General features: G+C 42.2%; 1 protein-coding gene across 1 annotated transcript in view; it reads right to left on the minus strand.

Annotated features, from left to right (window-relative positions):
- The window catches only part of SCD5 (stearoyl-CoA desaturase 5), a 154,023-nt gene that overhangs the window by 15,308 nt on the left and 117,817 nt on the right, over window positions 1–20,898 (minus strand). The window lies entirely within an intron of this gene.

The raw sequence follows: 20,898 nt of genomic DNA on the forward strand, positions 1-20,898 counted from the left end.
GCTAAGACCGAGTAAGGAGGGTTAAAAGGCTTTTTTGCCTTTTTCAAAGCTTTGATTCTAAGTAGATGGCAAGTTTTTTTGTGGGCAGGATTTGTCTTGATCCAAGTCACATTACCTGCAGTTCCTTGAACACAAAACACTCGTTAACACAGTAGGTGTCTCAACACACGTTTAAGTTGATTAGACTGCTGTTGCCTTCTCTGGGGCTCTTTGTCTCTGCCTTTGTCTTTCTCTGTCCTTCCTCCCTCCCACCACCCCCCTCCCTTCCTGATTAGTTCTCAATTGTTCTCCGTAAGGAATCAGAACACAGACTAATTCCTGACGGTATATAGAATAGGATGACTAAAATGAACAATTAAAATCACTTACAAAATAATTTTTTAAACAAAGTTGCTGCATTTCCAGGTTCTCTCACCCTTAAAGCTCCATTCCACTTTCATCTTTCCTATCTGAGATTAAGTGAGCATTGCAGGAAAAAACATAACCACTTTTCTTAATCTGGGACTTATGAAATTGTGTGCAAACTCTTTTGTGTATTTCCATTTTCTGGGGCTCAAAGTCCACAGCTTTCATCAAATTCTCAAAGAGATATTCGATTCCCAAGGCCCCAAACATTTGATATTGTTGAACTTTCATTTTCTTTGTTTACTTTAGGATCTAGCCTAGGATTTACGTAAGAAAATTTAATTCAGTTTAAGGAAGGGTCAATTTAAAGAATTTAAAGAGGCGCCTGCGTGGCTCAGTCAGCTAAGCATCTGACTTCGGCTCCGGTCATGACCTCAGGGTCCTGGAATCAGCCCCATGTCTGGTCTTGTGTCACCCCACGATGGGCCCCCACGTGGGCTCCGCACTCAGCGGGGAGTCTGCTTGTCCGTCTCCCTCTGCCTCTCACCGCCCCCTCCTGCTGGCTCTCCCTTGAATAAATAATAAAAATCTTAAAAAAATAAAGAAGTTAAAGAATAGTACTTTTATTTATTTTTTTAAAGATTTTATTTATTTATTTGACACAGAGAGAGAGACAGCTAGAGAGGGAACACAAGCAGGGGGAGTGGGAGAGGGAGAAGCAGCCTTCCCGCTGAGCAGGGAGCCCAATGCTGGGCTCAACCCCAGGACCGTGGGACCATGACCTGAGCCGAAGGCAGACGCTTAATGACTGAGCCACCCAGGTGCCCAAGAATAGTACTTTTAAAAATGAGATTGCCCTACCTTTTTTGGCAGTAAGATATTAAAAAGGATTACAGTGATGCTAGATAGAAGTGTGTGTGTGTGTGTGTGTATGTGTGTGTGTATGTGTATGTGTGTGTGTGTGTGTGTGCACTCCCCTGATCATTCTAGTTTATATATATGTGGACCTTGTGCTGAAAGGACAGTCACCAACTGACAAGAGTTCAACTCTCCACCCCCACCCCAGGGAGAAAGTTTAGTTCCAAACTCTAATCCACCATGAACTACTCATGGGCAGCTGGTGTCTGTGCAGGAAAGGGGTCGATGGAGTCACTTCAGCCTCCTTCATGACCAGTGTCACCTGCTGCAGCTGAATTGATTAGGTAGGCTGACCATTTTGTTGAGAATGAATGGGCTGATATAAACACAGTTTCTTCATTTCACACGTGAAAGCCGTGATCCTTGGGCACAACACATGCTTTCTAGCACATTTCCTACACTCGAGCTGCGCCGTCCTTCCAAAGCTCCTCAAAACTCAGCTCAAATTGATTTCTTCTAGAAAGCCTACCTTGATAAATCCCCTCAACTATGGTTACTGCATTATTCAACATCCCATCAGTACAACTGTGTTGTAGACTCAAGAAGACAATCATTTTAGAGAGTTGAGTTGTCTGACTAGTTGAGGGTATGCATGTTCAATTGCACCAACTTTAAAAAAAAATTGTATGTGGAAATCACTACCCATTTTTCTGCCTTCTTAATCAGTTTATGGAGCAAAATGTGACCTTCCTTGATGGTGATGAGTGTCTTATCCTGGGTTCCCCAGGAGGCAGGGCTTAAAGACAAAAGCTTATATGCTACTCTTTTATAAGAGGAGTTCAATCCAAGGGAAGCAGAATGTGGGAGGCAGGGAGGGTGGGGAAGTTGATAGGACCGTGTGTTACTGAGCCAGCCACTGCTTGATATCTCAGCCTGGTGGGACTGTCTTCCAAAAGACCATATGGATGACTGAGCCTCAGAACACTCCCTCTGGGAGGAGGATGCGGGAAGAATGTGTCCACCAGCAACCCGCTCCCATTGCTCCCACCCCCACACGAACTTCTGGATTATGAAGGTGGCTAGAATCCACATTTCAGGCGTGCTTAGTTAGCATTTGACGAACTCTAGTGAGTTCATAAAGCAGGTCCATTACAGGCTTCAACTATTTTTATCTCCAATCACCCCCCCCCAAAGAGTTTGTCATTAAGATAAGGGAAATGAATTTTCACTGGTAAAATCAGTGGTCGAAATGTGTGCATTGGCTAGAAATACTATACAGGTACCTCTCGGCAGCATATATTCCTCAGCGTGACATCACCGAAGGCTTTGCTCCCTCCTGTGCCCAGCCACTAACAGAATCCTGTTGCTGGATTCTGACAAGAAGGTGGTACTCCTGCAGCATGCCTTGCTTGCAAGGAACTCACTGACATGGCCCAAAGGGCAGCAGGCAAGGCTTCATCAAGCTTCCGATGCGTTGCGTGGCTGCTTTTGTCCCTAACTGCTAATTGTGGTAGAATTTGGTTTGAGGCAGGATTCTGCTGTAGGGAAGAGTCGCTTCCTTCTTCCTCTTCTCACACTGGAGTTGGCCAAGGTTACTTCGCAGCAGACACGGCCAAGGGCGTCTCTTGTTGCTCGATCTTTGTTCTGTAGTCCTCTTGCCATAGCTTTAAGGGTCAGAAGCAACACGAGTCCTGGATAGGAGACACCACACAAATGGGCCGTGTGCTCACGCAACTTCCCACCTCACACTGGGGGGCAGGACCCCAGGCTGCTGAGCCATACTGTGAGGAAATGGAACTACGCCATGGCTGGTGGGTGTGTCCAGGTGCCACTTACTTCAGCAACAGGGTGTGACAGCATCTTACACAAATCATCATCCCAGGAGCTGGCTCTCGGTTGTGGGTTGTCCAGCACGCTCCACAGACTGGGTAGTAAACACACTCCTCAGTCCGAAAAGTATCTCTGGGGGTGCTAGGTGTCTCATGAGTCTCAGTAAACAGAAAGATGAATAGGACATTGACATAGTCCTCAAGGAGTTTATGGTATAATGAGACAGAGATACAAGTGGATCAGTTTAATGCACCACGATAAGCAGCAACATGAGATATGCCCAAGGTTCTACAGACCTGATAAGGGGCACTTCACTCACTCTGGGACAATGGATCTCAAACTCTTTGGTCTCGGGACCTTTTACAGTCTTTTAAATATTATTATTATTATTTTTAAAGATTTTGTTTATTTATTTGACAGAGAGAGCACAAGCAGGGGGAGCGGCAGAGGGAGAAGCAGGCTCCCCGCTGGGCAAGGCAACCACTTAACCAACTGAGCCACCCAGGCATCCCCAGTATCTTAAATATTATTGAGAGCACCAAAGAACTTTTGTTTATGTGGGGGTACATTTATCAATATTTATTGTAGGGGAAATTGAAGCTGAGGCATGTTTCATTGATTTGTTAAAAATCAATGTTAATAATATAAAATTACATACAATATAGAATATAAAATAGTATCTATAATATACAAATGCATTTGTTAATATTATAAAAGAAATGTGGAATTGATTAAAATAATAAACCTATTACATGTTGACATAAATAACACCTTTTTGAAAAATAACTATTATTTTCTAAAACAAAAAAAAGGTTCTAGTGTGAAGAGGGCATCAATTTACATAATTGCCCATCTCTTATGATGTGCAGTTAGAAAAGGGAGGACCTCACAGAACTCCTAAAAGGGCCTTAGGGAGCCCCCACCCAGAGAGTCCTTGAACTGCTGACCCCAGGTTCCCGGATGTGAGTTTTGAAGAATGAGGAAGAACTGTCTAGGTGAAAAAGAACATTCTAGATCAGTGCTTCTCCAACAATCGCTGCGCATCTGAATCCCTTGGGGCCTGGGGTGGGGCTCGAAGCCTACATTTCTGACAAGCTTCCAGGTGATAACTGACAGTGCTGGTCCCAGAACCACACTTGGAGTAGCAGGGACCTAGGCCAGAGGAATAAGAGAACAAAGGCGGTGTCACAGAAGAGCCCGAAGCGTGAGGGGAATGGCGGAGCTCCTAGAGAGCGAAGTACCAGGACAGAATGTCAGCATGCCAGGGAGATAACAGACAGTCGTCACTTTTCCCCAGGGGACGTCATGAAAAGGTTTTAAGCAGGAGGCAACTCTGGCTCACACGCAAGTAAGCATCATTTCTTATTCTGAATAACTCAGAACTGCAATAAAAACAAAACATACGCACAGAGGAAGTAGGCAACAGGATGAAGTGGGGGGAAGAAGAAAGATAATATTCCCTATACGGGGCGCCTGGGTGGCTCAGTCGTTAAGCGTCTGCCTTCGGCTCAGGTCATGATCTCGGGGTCCTGGGATCGAGCCCCACAATGGGCTCCCTGCTCCACGGGAAGCCTGCTTCTCCCTCTCCCACTCCCCCTGCTTGTGTTCCCTCTCTCGCTGTGCCTCTCTCTGTCAAATGAATAAAATTTTGAAAAAAAAAAATTCCCTCTACGGCGTAGCTTCCTAGAAGAAGCATGGGCTTTGCTTGGACTTGGACAGAATTTGCTCAGATTGCAGCCTTGCCATTTACAAAATGTTCCTGAGTCAGCTTCTCAGAGGCCCAGATTCCATCATGTGTAAAGATCTGAGAGATCCGAGTTACACGGGCAGAGAACAGAGTGCTACCTAGTGAGTACCCACTGAACTGAAATTCACATGATAAAGGATGTTATAGAGGTAATAAAAAATAACAACGAGAAGCGATTGTTGTTATTCTGAGTAGATACAGGCTTGAATCAAGACACCCGAGTTTGTTAGAATTTTGTATTTTCAAGAGCAAAAAGATTCTGAGTGAGAAGCTGAGGGAAATCACCTCAACGTAAATGGTTCGCTGATTTGCACGCCAGGCAGCGTGAGCTCACAGCTATGCACAGTGACAGAGGGGGCGGGCCGGTGACTGCGGGAGAAGGACCTCAGGTCTCAAGGTTGTCATCCTTTCTGGCAAGACAACTTGGACCCAAATTTTCAATGGGAAATTTGAATGACTTAAGTCGTAGTCTCCCTGCTCCCCTTTCTCCTGACCTGATAGTACTTGGTACAGATAATAATGAGCACAAACACAGAGCACAGAGAAGAAGAGTCATGTTTGCATTTTAAATAGAGCCATCCCAGTTTCAAAAATCTCTCTTTGTGAGCAACCCCCATGAGAAGGACTTTCTTCACTTCTATTCCTCTTTTTCTCTGGAAGCCCTTGGCCTTGAAGATCCAGAAATCCCCCCATCACCCCCTGGGATTCTGAGACTCTTCATATCTCATTCTTGCCCCGAAGCATGAGTTATTATGTTCCAGATGATGCATTGCTTTCTCAATCCCCTAAAACAAATATTGGCTCTCCAATTGTAAATGAACGTTTTCATTATCCTCAAACTCCAGGTTCTTAGTTGGACAGAATTGGAAAGCCTGTTCGTTTATCTTGAAATATGTCTAGATACTATGGGGTTTGTCTAAATCTCTTGATAATTAGGACATCTGAGTAATTGTTTTTCTCTATTTTAAAATGAAAAACAAGATAAGAGTAGGTTTATAAGAGAAAGCCAAATGTCAGAAGAGATAGCACACTTCAGTTGAGTCAATGAGCGTGTTTTGACAAAACACATTATCTCAGCACTAAGAGTCTTTGTATCTGTGTGACAGATTTGTTATTGTTTTATATGAAAATAGGCAGTGTGAGGAGAAATAAGTGACTTGGACAGGGAGACAGTTCAAAGCTGATTTCTGACAAGGATTTCCTCAGGCAATGGGCTGACAGAAATTTCTTTGGTTTTTCTTTCACCGGGAATTCATCCTTTCTCATCTTTCTAATTTCAGTATTTTAGACTAAGAATTTGACTCTTGGAACACCCTTTGCATCGAGGTTCCCTCCCCAGGAAGGGAGCATTTGCCTATGCCCCTGTTCCTTCCTTCATTTATTTTTTAATTTTCTGAATCTGTGGAAGCATTTCTTTGAGAAAAGCAAAGAGGGAGAAAGGTGAGTTTCTAATTTCTAAGGCTGATTGAGTCAGCTATCTTGCTGGTGCTTCTCGCCTGGAGCCCTTTGCCCTTGGTGTAGCACCCTGTGGCACTGCGAAAAGTCTGGGCACCTTGACAGTTCCTGATGTTCACCTGGGATCGCGAGGGAGGGGAGCTGAGGGGTCTGCGTATCTACTCCCTGTCCCTCTCACTGGGATAAAAACATGGCGATTCCTGTCAACAATAACCACAAAAATTACAGAATGCCTAGGAATAAACTGAACACAAAACATCCAAGATCTGTATTTAGAAAACTATGAGCCCTGACTGAAGGTTGTAAAAGAAGTTGTAACACAGGGATAGACTCTGTCCCAGAAGAATGAGAGTGTCAGAGAAGACCAGGAACCATCACTTCACGCGGACCTCAAGGACCATCTCTCCTTTACTGTGCATTCCCTCAGCTGCTTTCATATATGGACTTGGAGGCCTCTGGTTATTTTATAAGTATGTGTCTTTTCTTACCCCCCCTTTTTTTTAAGAGCGAGAGCACAAGCAGGGTTGGGAAAGGGGGATGGGCAGAGGTAGAGGGGGAGTGAGAATCTTTTTTTTTAAGAGTCTATTTATTTATTTGAGAGAGCGAGCGTGCAAGCAGGGTGGAGGGGCAGAGGGAGAGAGAGAGGGAGAAGCAGGCTCCCCGCGGAGCAGGGAGCCTGATGCAGGGCTCGATCCCAGGACCTTGAGATCATGACCTGAGCCAAAATCAAGAGTCAGACGCTTAACTGACTGAGCCACCCAGGCGTCCCTCTTTTCTCCCCAATTAAATGATACGATTAATAAAAGCCAGGACTATCCCTTTTCTTCTCTTTATATCTTCCCTTTCCCTTAATAGAGAAATGCCTCTACTTACAACTTTTCCGTTTAAGGAAGTTCGCAGTACAAACAAAGCTGGGTGGAAAAGGGCATCAACTCCGCCCACCACCAGCAGATGGTATTAGCACTCACAAGCCATCATTCCGCCACACATTGTTCCTTAGTCAGGGGGATGTCAGCTGGATTGGTGCTCAGTTCTGAGCTCTTTTATGAACATCAGTAACATCATCAGTCTGAAAAGTGTAAAAGTAGTGAGTACATTTAAAATGCTGTAAAAAAGAAGCACACGATTATGTGGAAACAAAAGTAGAAATAATTTTTCAAAACTGAAAGCGGTGAGCAAATGCCTATTATTGCAGGGTGCGCCCGGCAGAGCTGGAAGAAGCCTCAAGGCCAAAGACCAAATCATGATCAAAAGGAAGGAACAGGGATTGGTTAAATGAAAAAGGCAACTTTTGGGGTTGTGGCTGCATATTAGCAGCAACGAACGATATCTCTTGGCCTAAACTTTGTTAATCCTGGTGAAGTCCAGGAGTTTATGAGTGAACTTAAGCCTCAGCATGGTGAAGAGTGTTCATGAGTCTGCTGTAAGGTAAGGATGGCTCCCCAGGGTCAAAGTTGCTGGGTTTAGGGCCCATCCAAATCAGCAAAACCTCATCTGTTGTCCAAGGAGGGTGCTGTAGCCATAGGAGATCCACATTTGGGGGAAAGTGTTGAAGAGAACGTAAGGAAGAGAAGAGTACTCCTGGTTTAAAGCTTTGAAGGGCCCACTTATGTTCTGATTTATGTAGATGCATCTGGAAATTGGTAACTTAAACCTCTCTTAGTCACTTTGAACTTAGGAAAAAAATTGACACATAAACAGGGTTTTAGAACTCGGGTCTTCATAAATGGAATAGCTTCCATATAGAGCTTTACATGTGGTTAATTACACAAATATTTATTGCACATCTCCTCTGTGATGGACACTTTCACACACATTAACTAATTTATTCACTCAATAATTCTGTAAAATAGATATCACCACTATCACCATTTTATGGCTGTGGAAATGAAATCCGGAGAATGCCAAAGTGGTCTCTTTTGATTCCAAGGTGCTGTTTTACCTCTCCATACATAGCTGCCTGCTTGTGTCCACCAAGTGAATGAATGAATAAATAACCCAATGCCAATATAGATTATAATTCTACCTACACTTTACACAGTTAAAAAAAGGCTTGATTTTTTAATGCACAACTATTACTTTATATAATGTCCCAGTATACAGAGAATGTAAATAATGCCACCAGTGTTACTTGATATAATATCACCAATTCCCATTGCTGTGTGTCTCCCTTCTGACCTTCAAAATATCTCCAGGGGCATAGAAGGGGCACGCAGCTTGGAGAGCCACTTTGAAGAGTGGTTTTAGTGAGTAATAATAAAGTCAAACAGGACCCCCCAGGAAGGGTTACTTTTCAATATGTATCTTTGATGCAATTTACAAAACATCTTGCAGCCTCCTGGTTGAGGGCCCTTCCTTGTCTCTGGAAATCCTTTGTACTGATAGCGAGTAGAGTAGAGAAAACCACTGAGAATCCTAACCAGGGTTGTTTAGGAAGGGTGTAATTTCTCCAGTGCTCCTGTGTAAATTGTGGTTATAACAAAACCTCATCTCTCTCAACCTAATTCATTCCATGACACATTCAGGAGGATATAACATGGTGAAATGAACAATGAGAAATTAGAATAAAATATGTCAAAGGAAAATCTCCCTAATAGCTCTAACATGACAACCTGTACATGAATAATCTAAATATTCATTCTGGGTAATAGAACAGCCATCAACAAATTCATTACTTAAGACAATCAAAACATCACTGAGATACCACCTCACACCAGTCAGAATGGCTAAAATTAACAAGTCAGGAAATGATAGATGTTGGCGAGGATGCGGAGAAAGGGGAACTCTCCTACACTGTTGGTGGGAATGCAAGCTGGTATAGCCATTCTGGAAAACAGTATGAAGGTTCCTCAAAAAGTTGAAAACAGAGCCACCAGATGACCCAGCAATTGCACTATTGGGTATTTACCCCAAAGATACAAATGTAGTGATTCAGAGGGGTACGTGCACCCCAAAGTTTATAGCAGCAATGTCCACAATAGCCAAACTATGGAAAGAGCCAAGATGTCCATCAATAGATGAATGGATAAAGAAGATGTGGTATATATACCATGGAATATTATGCAGCCATCAAAAAAAAGAAATCTTGCCATTTGCAACAACATGGATGGAACTAGAGGGTATTATGCTAAGCGAAATAAGTCAATCAGAGAAAGACATGTATCATATGATCTCACTGATATGAGGAATTCTTAATCTCAGGAAACAAACTGAGGGTTGCTGGAGTGGTGGGGGGTGGGAGGGATGGGGTAGCTGGGTGATGGACATTGGGGAGGGTATGTGCTACAGTGAGCACTGTGAGTTGTGTAAGACTGATGAATCACAGACCTGTACCTCTGAAACAAATAATACATTATATGTTAAAAAAAAAAAAGAAGATAGTAGGAAGGGAAAAATGAAGAGGGGGAAATCAGAGGGGGAGATGAACCATGAGAGACTATGGACTCTGAGAAACAAACTGAGGGTTCTAGAGAGGAGCGGGGTGGGGGGATGGGTTAGCCTGGTGATGGGTATTAAAGAGGGCATGTACTGAATGGAGCACTGGGTGTTATATGCAAACAATGAATCATGGAACACTACATCAAAAAAAGATATTAAAAAAATAAAGATTTCAGGAGAATAAATGGGAAAAAAAAAGACAATATTTTCACTTCAATTGTCAACTGACAAGGGGTCCCCACAATATATTGCCATTTGCAGTTTGTATCAGTAACAAGGAAAATGTACTTGAATTTCACAAATATGCATGAATTTTAGAAAGGGACTCAGCCTCATCAAAAATGTTCACAAAATAGCTATCACAAGGACATTAACCTCATAAATCATTTCATGGCAAGAACTACAAGCTGGACAGTAATTAATGGATTTGTTTCCAGCTAACCAATTTATTTCTTACTTTAAATATATGCATTTGTGTCTTCAGATGCCTCTTGTTTAAACAACTTCTCCTATATTACTCTCTTTCTAGCTTAGCAGTAGCTGGATTCTTCAGAAAGAGAGTCTTCCATGAAGCAAACCAGCACTAAAATGACTATTATTACTTATCGAGTAGTATATATCAGCTCAGAGCACTGGGGAGAATATGAACAAGAAATGTGTAAATGCTCCATGTGTTAATTTATCTGTCTAGACACCAGATTCATTTGTGGCTGTTCTACCTTCCTGTTCCATGAGAGGCAGGAGAATTCTGGGTAGGAAAGTGGGCTTTGGCATCTCACTTTTAGATCTTTTTCTTCAACAAAAATGGAGGAAGGAGATGAAGAGATGGTATCTTTGTCCTCAGCCAGTGGGGGATTTGGACTTGTGAGGACAATAACTGTATGTCCCTTTTAAAAAGCAAATGGGGAAAAAAAAATCACATATGAACACATATTTAGCCTCACTAGTAATCAAAGATCTACATATTCATTATGCTATGAATATCACAAGTTGAGAAATTTACATATTATTTGACTCAGCTATTCTGATTTTAGCCAAAGGAAAATATCATAGCTATGATCAAAAATTTATGTATAAAGTTATTCATCTTGGCATTGTTTTAATGATAAAAAAAGGTGAAAATCCTTCAGTATTCATCAGAAATAATGATCCATCCTCACAATGAAATATTAAGCAGGGACTAAAACTGGAAAGATTCCACAGGATTCCACTGGGCAAAAACTGCAGGTTCTAGAAAATAGAAGGCAGAGTTCTGCTTCTACTTAGGATGTAGAAAGTCACAAGAGAACATTGTTTCCATCAGAACAAAGAGAAAAGGTGGGCAATATACAAAATAATAACTTCTCCTGAGCCCACCAGAGAGATGAGGTCACAAGGCAACTAAGTGAATTGAATTCCAAAGAGTGGTAGGCCCATCCATGAACTGCTTCACTTGGCAGAGCATCAGGGAAAGATGTGGCCACTACATTAGTAGATGAGAAGAAATCAGCTAAACATTTAATGAATCCTTAAAGGCCAAGCGTGGGCTAGTGCGTCAGTTTAGAAGAGCTTAGAGCCTTAGACACAAGGGAGTTTGCATTCACCCTCCAGCTCTGTTCTATAGACCTGCACTGGGTGTTCACAAGAAAGTCAGAGGCAAAGGAGGAGATTGGAGAGAGCCCCCCTCCACCATATAGACATGCAGGAGGTGACCAGCTGCCACCGAAAGACAAGCACAAAGCCTTGGCTTCTTCCCCAGAGACTTCTCTTGCAAAGCCAAGGTCTTAAGCTGCTGGGGGAGGGCAGAAAATCTTCCACCTCTAGGACCAGGCAAAAGTCCAGTTCTTCTCTGAGAATAAGAAAAACAAAACCTGCTTGTCTCTGAGGGGGGAGTAGGAAACTCTCGCCCCACTCCCAGACATAGGCAGAGCCACTGCCGCTGAGGGAGAGGTAGAAGCAAAAACCTTCTCTCCCCTGGTTTGTGTCCAGGATCCTGCACTGCTCCAAAGCAGAGACCTCCTACTGCTAGGGGAGAGGCAGGAATGCTCAAGAAGCCTTAATCCCAAGGTTCAGGCACACAGGGCTTGCCTCAGACTGATACAGGACCAGGACAACAAAGAAATCCCAAACCTCTACAACAAGACATGCATAGAGAAGCAATAATAGAAGTCCCCTCTACTTGAGATAGAGGCCATAGAGAGAGATGTCCTCTGTGGTGCAGGTATGCAGGGACAGCTGAAACCTGAGGGTAAGGCATTAATACTTAGAAATCCTCTCCAGTACTCAAGGGTCTACTCTTAGCATATGATAGCAGCAGCTATCTACTGAAGTCCATGGTACACTAAACCCAAATCTAACTTGACTCCTGATTGACTGACTCAACCTTCACCCTCTGCCACCCTCCCCGACCTCACTAATGGCCTGAGAGAAGAATAGGTGTGGCCATTGTCAAGCATAAATTATACTTACCTTAGTATTTCTGTTCTTCTAGACATGTCCTGCATATAATTAAAAATTACAAAGCACATAAAAATGTAAAAAAAAAAAAAGACAAAAACAAAAAATACCATTGTCAAGAGATAAAGCAATTAATAGAACCAGACTCAAAGATGATTCAGCTGTTGCAACTATTGGGAGTTTACTATAACTAACATGTTAAAGAGATCTAATGAAAAAGGTGGGCAATATGCATGAACAGATGGGAGATATCAGATAGACAGAAGGTATAAAAGTGTCAAATGCAAATGCTCTACTTAAAAAACAGTATCGGAGATATAGAATTCCTTTGATGAATTCATTGGCAGACAAAACATAAGGAAAGAATTAATGAACTTGAATACATGTTAATGAAATTATTCAAACGGAAATATAAGTTAAAAAGGGATGAATTAAATAGAACAGCACCTCCAAGAGCTGTGGAAAAATATCAAATGGTATAACATAGGTGTAATTAGAGTTCCTGAAAAAGAAAAGAGAGAGAAAACAAGGCCAAAAATAATGACCAAAAATTTCCCAAAATTAATGAAAGACAACAGTCTTGGTTCGAAGAAGCACAAAGAATCTCGAGCAGGATAACTGCTTCCTCCCAAAACCAACAAACTAAAACAAAACAAAACAAAAATCCCTAAACACATCCAGAGTCAAACTGCTGAAAAGCAAAGATAAAGAAGAAATCTTGAAGACAGTGAGAAAAAAGAAACATTACATGCAGAGGAATAATAATAAGAATCACAGCAGACTTCTCAGAGACTATGCAAAGCATAAGGCAAGGGACTGACATCTTTTAAATCTGTAAGAAAAAGACTTGCCAATCCAGAATTTTATGTCCAGTAAAAATACCTTTCAAAAATGAAGATAACACAAAGACCTTCAGACAAACAAAAGTTGAGAATTTATTGCTAAAAAGCCTGTGCTACAAGAATTGTTAAAGGCAGTTCTTCAGGCAGAAGGATGGTATCAAATGGAAATTGGGATACACACACACACATAGAAAACAAAGAGTCTAGAAGTGAAATAAAGAAGGCAAATTTTAGGGCCGACTGGGTGGCTTGGTCGGTTAAGCATCTGCCTTCGGCTCTGGTTGTGATCCCGGAGTTCTGGGATCAGAGTCCCACATCCTGCTCCTTGCTCAGCAGGGAGCCTGCTTCTTTATCCTTCTGCCTGCTGCTCCCCTGCTTGTGCTCTCACATGTGCTCTCTCCTTCTGTGTTAAATAAATAAATAAAATCTTAAAAAAAAACTCTTTTAAAAAAGGCAAATATTAAATAGATTCTTCTTATTTTAATTACCTTTTGTTTTTTTTTAAAGATTTTGTTTATTTATTTGAGAGACAGTGTGAATGGGGATGAGTGGGAAGAGCAGAGGGAGAGGGACAAGCAGACTCCATGCTGAGTGTGGAGCCTGATGCAGGGATCAATCCCATGACTCTGAGATCATGACTTGAGCCAAAATCAAGAGTTGGATGCTTAACCAACTGAGTCACCCAACCACCCCTGTTATTTTAATTACTCTTAAATAGTATGGAGGGTATGAGTAAAGTTTTGCAAAAAGAAAGCAGAGCATGATTCATTAAAAAAACTTTAGAAGAATAAACAACCAAATTTTAACTGATTTTTTTCTAAGTGGATTATAGACTATTTCATCCTTTATAAAGTTTATTTGCATTTGCTAAATTTTCTGCAGTGAACTTTTACTACATTTTGCACTAAAAGTAGAATTTCATTCTTTTTTTTTTTTAAAGATTTATTTATTTGACAGAGAGAGACATAGTGAGAGAGGGAACACAAGCAGGGGAAGCGGGAGAGGGAGAAACAGGCTTCCCGTGGAGCAGGGAGCCTGATGCGGGACTCGATCCCAGGACCCCGGGATCATGACCTGAGCCGAAGGCAGACACTTAATACTGAGCCACCCAGGAGCCCCAAGTAGAATTTTATTCTTATGTTCTGTCTTAAATATTTTTTAAAGATGATGTATGGATCCCAAGAGCTGTGAGGTTAGAAAAATTTTATAAGGTAATTGTTGGAAGAAATAATAACTAGAAAAAAAATCTTCTGCTATGAAAAGTTTTCTCCACCTTTTTGCCGTTCTGGTAAAAAGAGAGAAAATGAAAAGGCAAAAAGGGCTTTCTTTTCTGATGGCATAAGCCATTGGTAATACATCTAACTTTTAAGAGAATAAATAAGTATTAAATATAAGCCTCTTATAAGAGTTATTGATGCTCTCTCTACTGGATGAAGCCTTGGAGCTGGAGCCACATACATGACTGAAGGGCTGTTTATGCCAAGAAAATATCAGAAGATGATTCTCTATGTGGTCAAGAAATAGAGCCAAGAATTGATGGTATCTAAGTATTACTGAGAACTTTTACTTGTACCAAAATGTCTTTCATAAAATTTAATCTTGTTTTGACTTCTATATAATTACTTAATTTTTACATTAAAACTTAGCTGAGTTTCTTCTCAGCTGTGGTAGTAAAGTAGTATTTTACTAGAGAAAGAATAATTTAGTGCAAACATCTGCTATTCCTTTTTGATGGTTAATTGAGGCCATAGGGAGCCAGAATATTTAGAATTCAAGTCCAGAATCCAGATACCATCATCTACATGATAGAGTTATTGTAAGGATCAGAGATAATGTGTGAAAAGACACGAAGTAAGTACAAAATAGGCAGCTAATAAATGGCAGCTATTATCGGCTACTGAAGTGTATTGAAGATATATGAAGAAGCCTTCACTGCCATCAACAATGAAGCTACGATAATACTTTACAAGCAGCAGTTCCAGAATCCACTGACACCTGTTAATTAATATGTCTGACATGCTAGTCAGTGAAGTATTGAGATTCCAGACATTTGAGAAACCGTCTCCTCATCTTGCCAGGGGAATTTCACATAGACATGAAATGGTCAGTGTGGGGAAAGAAAAAGGACTGTTAATGCAGTTGATGTATTTTTATGCACCCGGAACAGGGTGGGGGTGGGGTGATGGGAGGGAGGAAGAGAGGGAGAGGGGCAAATTGGCAAATGCTCACAAAGTTCTCATAGGAAAAGTACCTCTTACAGAGGCAAACAAATAACATTTCGACTTGGAAATTTTTAAAAAGTCAAAATGAGCTGTTGAATTATATGCCACACTGGTTTCTCCCTCGCCCAAATTTTTAACCACTAAAATAGGGAAATGTTGGTGTTGATGCGGCAACCTCAATATTGAATCATCTCTTTCTTGTATCCCAGAGTACAGTTCAGCTCTCTGGCTATAGCAATCAGTCGCTTTAGGAAAGCCAAAGGTTTAAGAAGAGTAAGGGGTGTTCTACCTCTTCCATTGACATTTAATAAAAGAAATCTAATTAAACATAGTTCATGCTTCTTTAGCTGATTTCATCATATCCTTGGAACTTAGAGATTCAGAATTTTAACTTTTGATAACTAGAGCTGGATGCAGGGACAACTATTCAAAGAAAAAATGATTTCATCTTCAAAACATTTACAGCACCAGGATAAGATGCAAAGATTTGAGGTGAGGGCAGAATGGGAGAGAAGATTCCAGGACTCAGGCTGTTAACCAAAGATAGACTGCCCCTCAGAAATGGAAGACGAGATTCAAGGAGAGGGAATATTTACATACACAGGGAACATATGGAAAGACTAAATCAGAGCAAGATGATGACATGAGGAGAGAATACAAGAGGACAAAAAAATCCTCATCTCCCCCCACAAAAAGAAGAAAAAGTCTGCCTGAGCAATCGGCTAAATGGCTTTTATTCTCTAATAAAACTGTGCAAAAGGAAGAACATCCTAGCTTGGAGAACACAGTGTGACTAATGAGGGAAAATGTCTCCATGCAGAGAAGGGCACAAATGAAGGAACAAAGCCCTTCGGCAGGTGAAGAAACAAAGACTGTGGGAACAGAAAGAAGCAAATAGACAAGAAAGAGTGAACCCAAACAGATTCATGGGACAGACTGAGTAACAGGAGAGATGGAAAGGGGAGCAGAAAGTGTCTGTCTGTGGAGAGAGAGGCCCAGTCAGGCAGAGGGCAGATGCATGGTAGGGCTTCCTCTCTCATATTCCCAAACCCAAAGAGGGGGATCTCTAGAAAGAGAGAGCAAGTGTCCTCCAGAATCTGATTCTCCTGTTGACTGTCCCATCCCCAGCACCTAGAACAATTCCTGGTATATAGTGGGTGCTCAAAATATAGTTGTTGGATGAAAAGTGATATATGCAGAAAAGGGAAGGAAGCTGAATCCCCTGAGAAATGCCACATGCCTCATGGCTTGCATTATTAAGGTGTGAGGTGGCAGAATACGCCAAAGAGCTGGGGTCTGCATATAGCATAAACAAGTGATGCTTACCCTGGGGCCAGTTTGGTTTTGCTGTGGCAGGACCATCAAAGACCCGAGTGAAACAGGCAGTGGTCAAACCAAGGGTAATTGATGAGCAAGGAAGTAGCAGAGGGTGGCACTGCCACCCTTGTCTGTCCCCAGATCTCGTTCACAAGTCTAGATGTTTAAATATCTCATCATCCAGGGTCTCTCATTTGGGGATTATTTCCGTAGAAGCAGCAGCGGGTGGCACTGCCTCCTTGTCTGTCCCCAGATCTCACTCACAAGTCTAGATGTTTGAATATCTCATCATCCAGAGTCTCTCATTTGGAAGTTATTTCCGTAGAGTTTTCCACAAAATACAACTAACCAACCAAGGCCTTGAGTGTACTCAGCCACTCAAAGCCACTATTACCTAGACAAGAATTGTTCTATCAACTTAGCAACCAATAGGGTAGGTCTCCAAGGAAAATGGATTCAGAATAGAGACTCCCTGGGAGCCCCACATGGAACTCTGATCGAAGAGCAATGGATTTGGTCAGCAGAGTTGGGGTCATGTTGGTTGTAAATTCCCAGATGACTCATCCCACTCCCTAGGGGATCCCCCTCATGGAAGATGAGGGGGCAAAATGGAGAAGTGAAGATGAGTCAATTGTAGACCTGTCTGACTGCTCTGGCCTGGCTATTTGATGTCATTAACACAGAAATACATGTAGGTTTAGACATAGGATTGACATAAAGTCACAAAAAGGAGGGTATCACTGAGAGAAGTGATGTTCATCACTGAAGGAAAAAAAAAGACTAATGATAACAGACTAGGGGAGAAACTGAAGTGAAGTAGGCCTCAAATAGATCCTAGCCATTCAAGTGTCAATCTTATTGGAATGGCAAAATTTATACATTTTCATACCTTCCCAGGGCACCAAAACAGAAGTGCTTCACTCTTCTGGATCATTCCATCCATCTTCTCTTAGCTTATCCCATCACCATGGCAGTGAGGCAAGGACCTTGTTTTCATGTGTCTGGACTAGACTAGCACCCTTGTCAATTACTTTGAAAATGCAGATGACAGTGTCTGCATGCTTCTTCTAAGGAAATTTCTTATCTAATAGGGGAATCAATGGGATAAGCAAAGCATTAGGAGGAACAGCCTCTGGATTTTATCCTCATTCTGCCATCTCGGAAAAATGATGTGAGATTCCAATTTCTGCTCACAAAATGGTGGCAGAAAGGCCACTCACTTGCTTTATAATGAGAAAACATCAGACTGAGTAACTTGTGATGGCCAGTCATTTTGCTTAAGTAATTAATTAACTATGGGAGACACTGCTAATTGCTTACCCCATATCAGTTCACACTTTCTTCCATAGGAAAAAAACCAGGATTTTATGCAAGGGTGTAATGCATCAGCCAAGAGACTACATTTCCCAGTTTCCCTTGAATGCAGACATGGTTAATGTGAGGTGTGTGGATAGGCTCTATGTGTCTCCTGGGAAAGCTCTTTATAGGTAACTGACTCAAGTGAGCAGTGTTACCCCCCACCCTCACCCCCACCTTCCTTTTGGTTGGAGCTCTAGTGATTACCTTGGACCTTAAAATGAAAAATGAAAGTCATATGCTAAGGTTGATGGAGCAGAAGATAAAAGAATCCGGTTCTCGACTGACCTTGTGATGCTGTCATAACCTGGGCCTTCACAGTTCTTTTATATGTAAGGGAAATAAACTTCTATTCTGCTTGGGCCAAACACAACTCCTAAATGACAGCCCCACTGCCAACTTTATGAGTGGCCCCCTTCTAGGCTCACCCCAACATTCACAGGGCTCAGACCAAGAGCAGAGGTGGAGGCTCTAGCCTGTGGTCTACCCATTTCTCTTTCCACCCTGAGCTCTGCCCTCTCTCTGTGGACAGCCAAGCTCATGCTTCTAAGCTCATCCTCAGGCTAACAATGCATGTTGGCCACTCTTCAGGACTAGGGTACACACACCTCCCACCAGGAGGACAGAGCCCTGGAGAGGCTGGTGTAGGCTCTGGAAGTAGGCTCAGAGCCATTTGGGCAGGGAATTCCAGGTTCCTCTGACCCTGAGGCATGGGAGAAGTGAAGTGAGAGAAGATTCCAGGTGGTATGTGCCTTTGCCCTGTGATCCCCTTACCCCATGGGGAAAAGTACAGCCCTTGTAGGATAGGACCTAGGGCAGGGCTCAGTCACCAAAGTCTAACTGTGATACCATTAGCTTCTCTCCCTCTCACCTCCTACCGCCTGCCTTTTTGTCATTCACAACTTGACAGGAGAGCAAAACTTGAAGTTGTCCAGTTAACTATTTGTTATAACAGTCTTGGTAAAATTATCTTTAAGAGGAAAAGTCTAGAACTATAGCTTGAATTGTGTTGTTTTCCTGTTATCTTTAAAGCCACTATCTTCTCTCTTTTATTATGCTGTATAATGGAAATTTGATCAAGCCTGGATCTCTGGCAAGCCTTTTTTTTTTTTTTTTTTTTTTTAAAGTAGACTCCACACCCAGCATGGAGCCCACCATGGGGCTCGAATTCATGGCCCTGAGATCAAGACCTGAGCTGAGATCAAGAGTCAGACCCTTAACCGACTGAGCCACCCAGGCACCCCTGGCAAGTTTTTCTTTGGTAAGTTGTCATGAGGATGGCTAAGAACAAATTTATCAACCAACTGCAATATTCATGCTGGATCAGCACTAACATTAGTGAATCGGCTGCAAACCCAGGGCACCGAAACTGGAACAGGGCCTGGTGCCCTCAGAGAACCACATAGGAGCAGGTGGAGATTCTGACTAGGGGAAGAACTCTATAAGGTATGCCACTGAAGTGACCCAGGACTGGGCCTCTGTTACTCAGGGAGTCTCCCACTCAGCTGAGGGTAGCAAGGACTGAGACTTCATGTGGCAGTGCTGCCAATGACAGGGTCCACCCCTAGCCCAACTCACACCCCAAATGCAAGGACTCAATCTTTAAGGAATCTGTGGCCTCCACATGGCCTGACTGGCAGGACCAATAAAGTTGGTTTCATGGACATGAAAATATCCAAACTGTTGCACTATGTCTGTGTATTCTGGAAGCTCTCTCCTTTAGTGATCCCTGCAGTGATTTTAAGCCTTATTTTGGATTATGGTTCTCTGTGTTCTCCAGGCTGGATAATTACCAAAGAACATGAGTACTCACCCACACTTCAGAGAACCGCTGTAACCCCTTTCAAACAGCAAGGTATAATCAAAAGAACATTGAGCAAAGAATTTGAGATGTAGGTGGTCACCACAGGGTAAATGTTTGTGTCCCCCCCAAATTCATATGTTGAAACCTAATCCCCAATGCAATGGTATTAGGAGGTGGGGCCTTTGGGAGGTGATTAGGGCATGAGGGTGGAGGCCTCACAAACAGGATTAGTGCCCTTACAAAGGAGACCCCAGAGAAGCTCCTTCCCCTTTGCTGTGTAGGAACAGCAAGAAGATGACTGTTTATGAACCAGGAAGAGAGCTCTGACCAGACACCAAATCTGTGACACCTTGATCTTGGACTTCCCAGCCTCCAAAACTGTGAGAAATAAATGTTTGTTGTCTATGCTACCTAGTCTACAGTATTTTTGTTATAGCAGCCCCAAAAGACCCAAGACAGTGCTTCTATCTCCAACTTTCTATCTACATTTTGTTTATTCATTTTCCCATAGGAAAAATGGAAGGCATGAGCTAAATGATTTATAAGGTCCCTCCCTACTCTAAAGTTCAATGGTTCTATGTGGTTCTATGTATTGACAGATATATTAAATATCCTTTTCCCCATCTTCATCTTATCATCTTTCAGGTCTCGGCTTGGAAGCTAGTTCCTTCCATAGGCCTTCCCTCACCCTCACCAGCCTGCACTGTGTCCCCAGGGTGCCCTATAGTACCCTATTATAGCACTATTCTCACTAGGGTATAATTGTTTGTAAATTTATCTGTGGGTTCCCTGCTGGTCTGCAAATTGAGGGGGTACAGACATCAATCTTTAAGGTTGTATCTTCAGCACCAATTCTTAGCAGGAGCTCAATGACATATATGAAATGATGATGTGAATGGATGGTTTATGATAGCTACAACCCCTTTAGGTCACTGGGCTGGTGATGAAAGATGTTCTCAGATAACTATTCAGGGAATGTGCTAGAAGAGTCTTTGTTCTTCTGCCCATATTTAGAAATAGTCTTTGGACATGTGTACCATGAGTACACACCTAAAGAATCAGATTACCACATTTTTTTTTTTTTAAGGAAAAAGATGGAAAAAAAAAGTCTTCCATTTTTGTGATGAGAGAAACCCAGACTATTATACTCAGCTCAGTTCTCATTAATAAAATAGAAGATCTTTTGCCTTCTCATCTGAGCTCTTCAGATTAATCTAAGGCCTGATTGTCCCAAAGCATTACTAATTA

Source organism: Callorhinus ursinus, unplaced genomic scaffold (assembly GCF_003265705.2).
Source record: "Callorhinus ursinus isolate GAN/ISIS: 27379988/994484 unplaced genomic scaffold, GSC_fseal_2.0 scaffold4, whole genome shotgun sequence".
Taxonomy (NCBI): domain Eukaryota; kingdom Metazoa; phylum Chordata; class Mammalia; order Carnivora; family Otariidae; genus Callorhinus; species Callorhinus ursinus.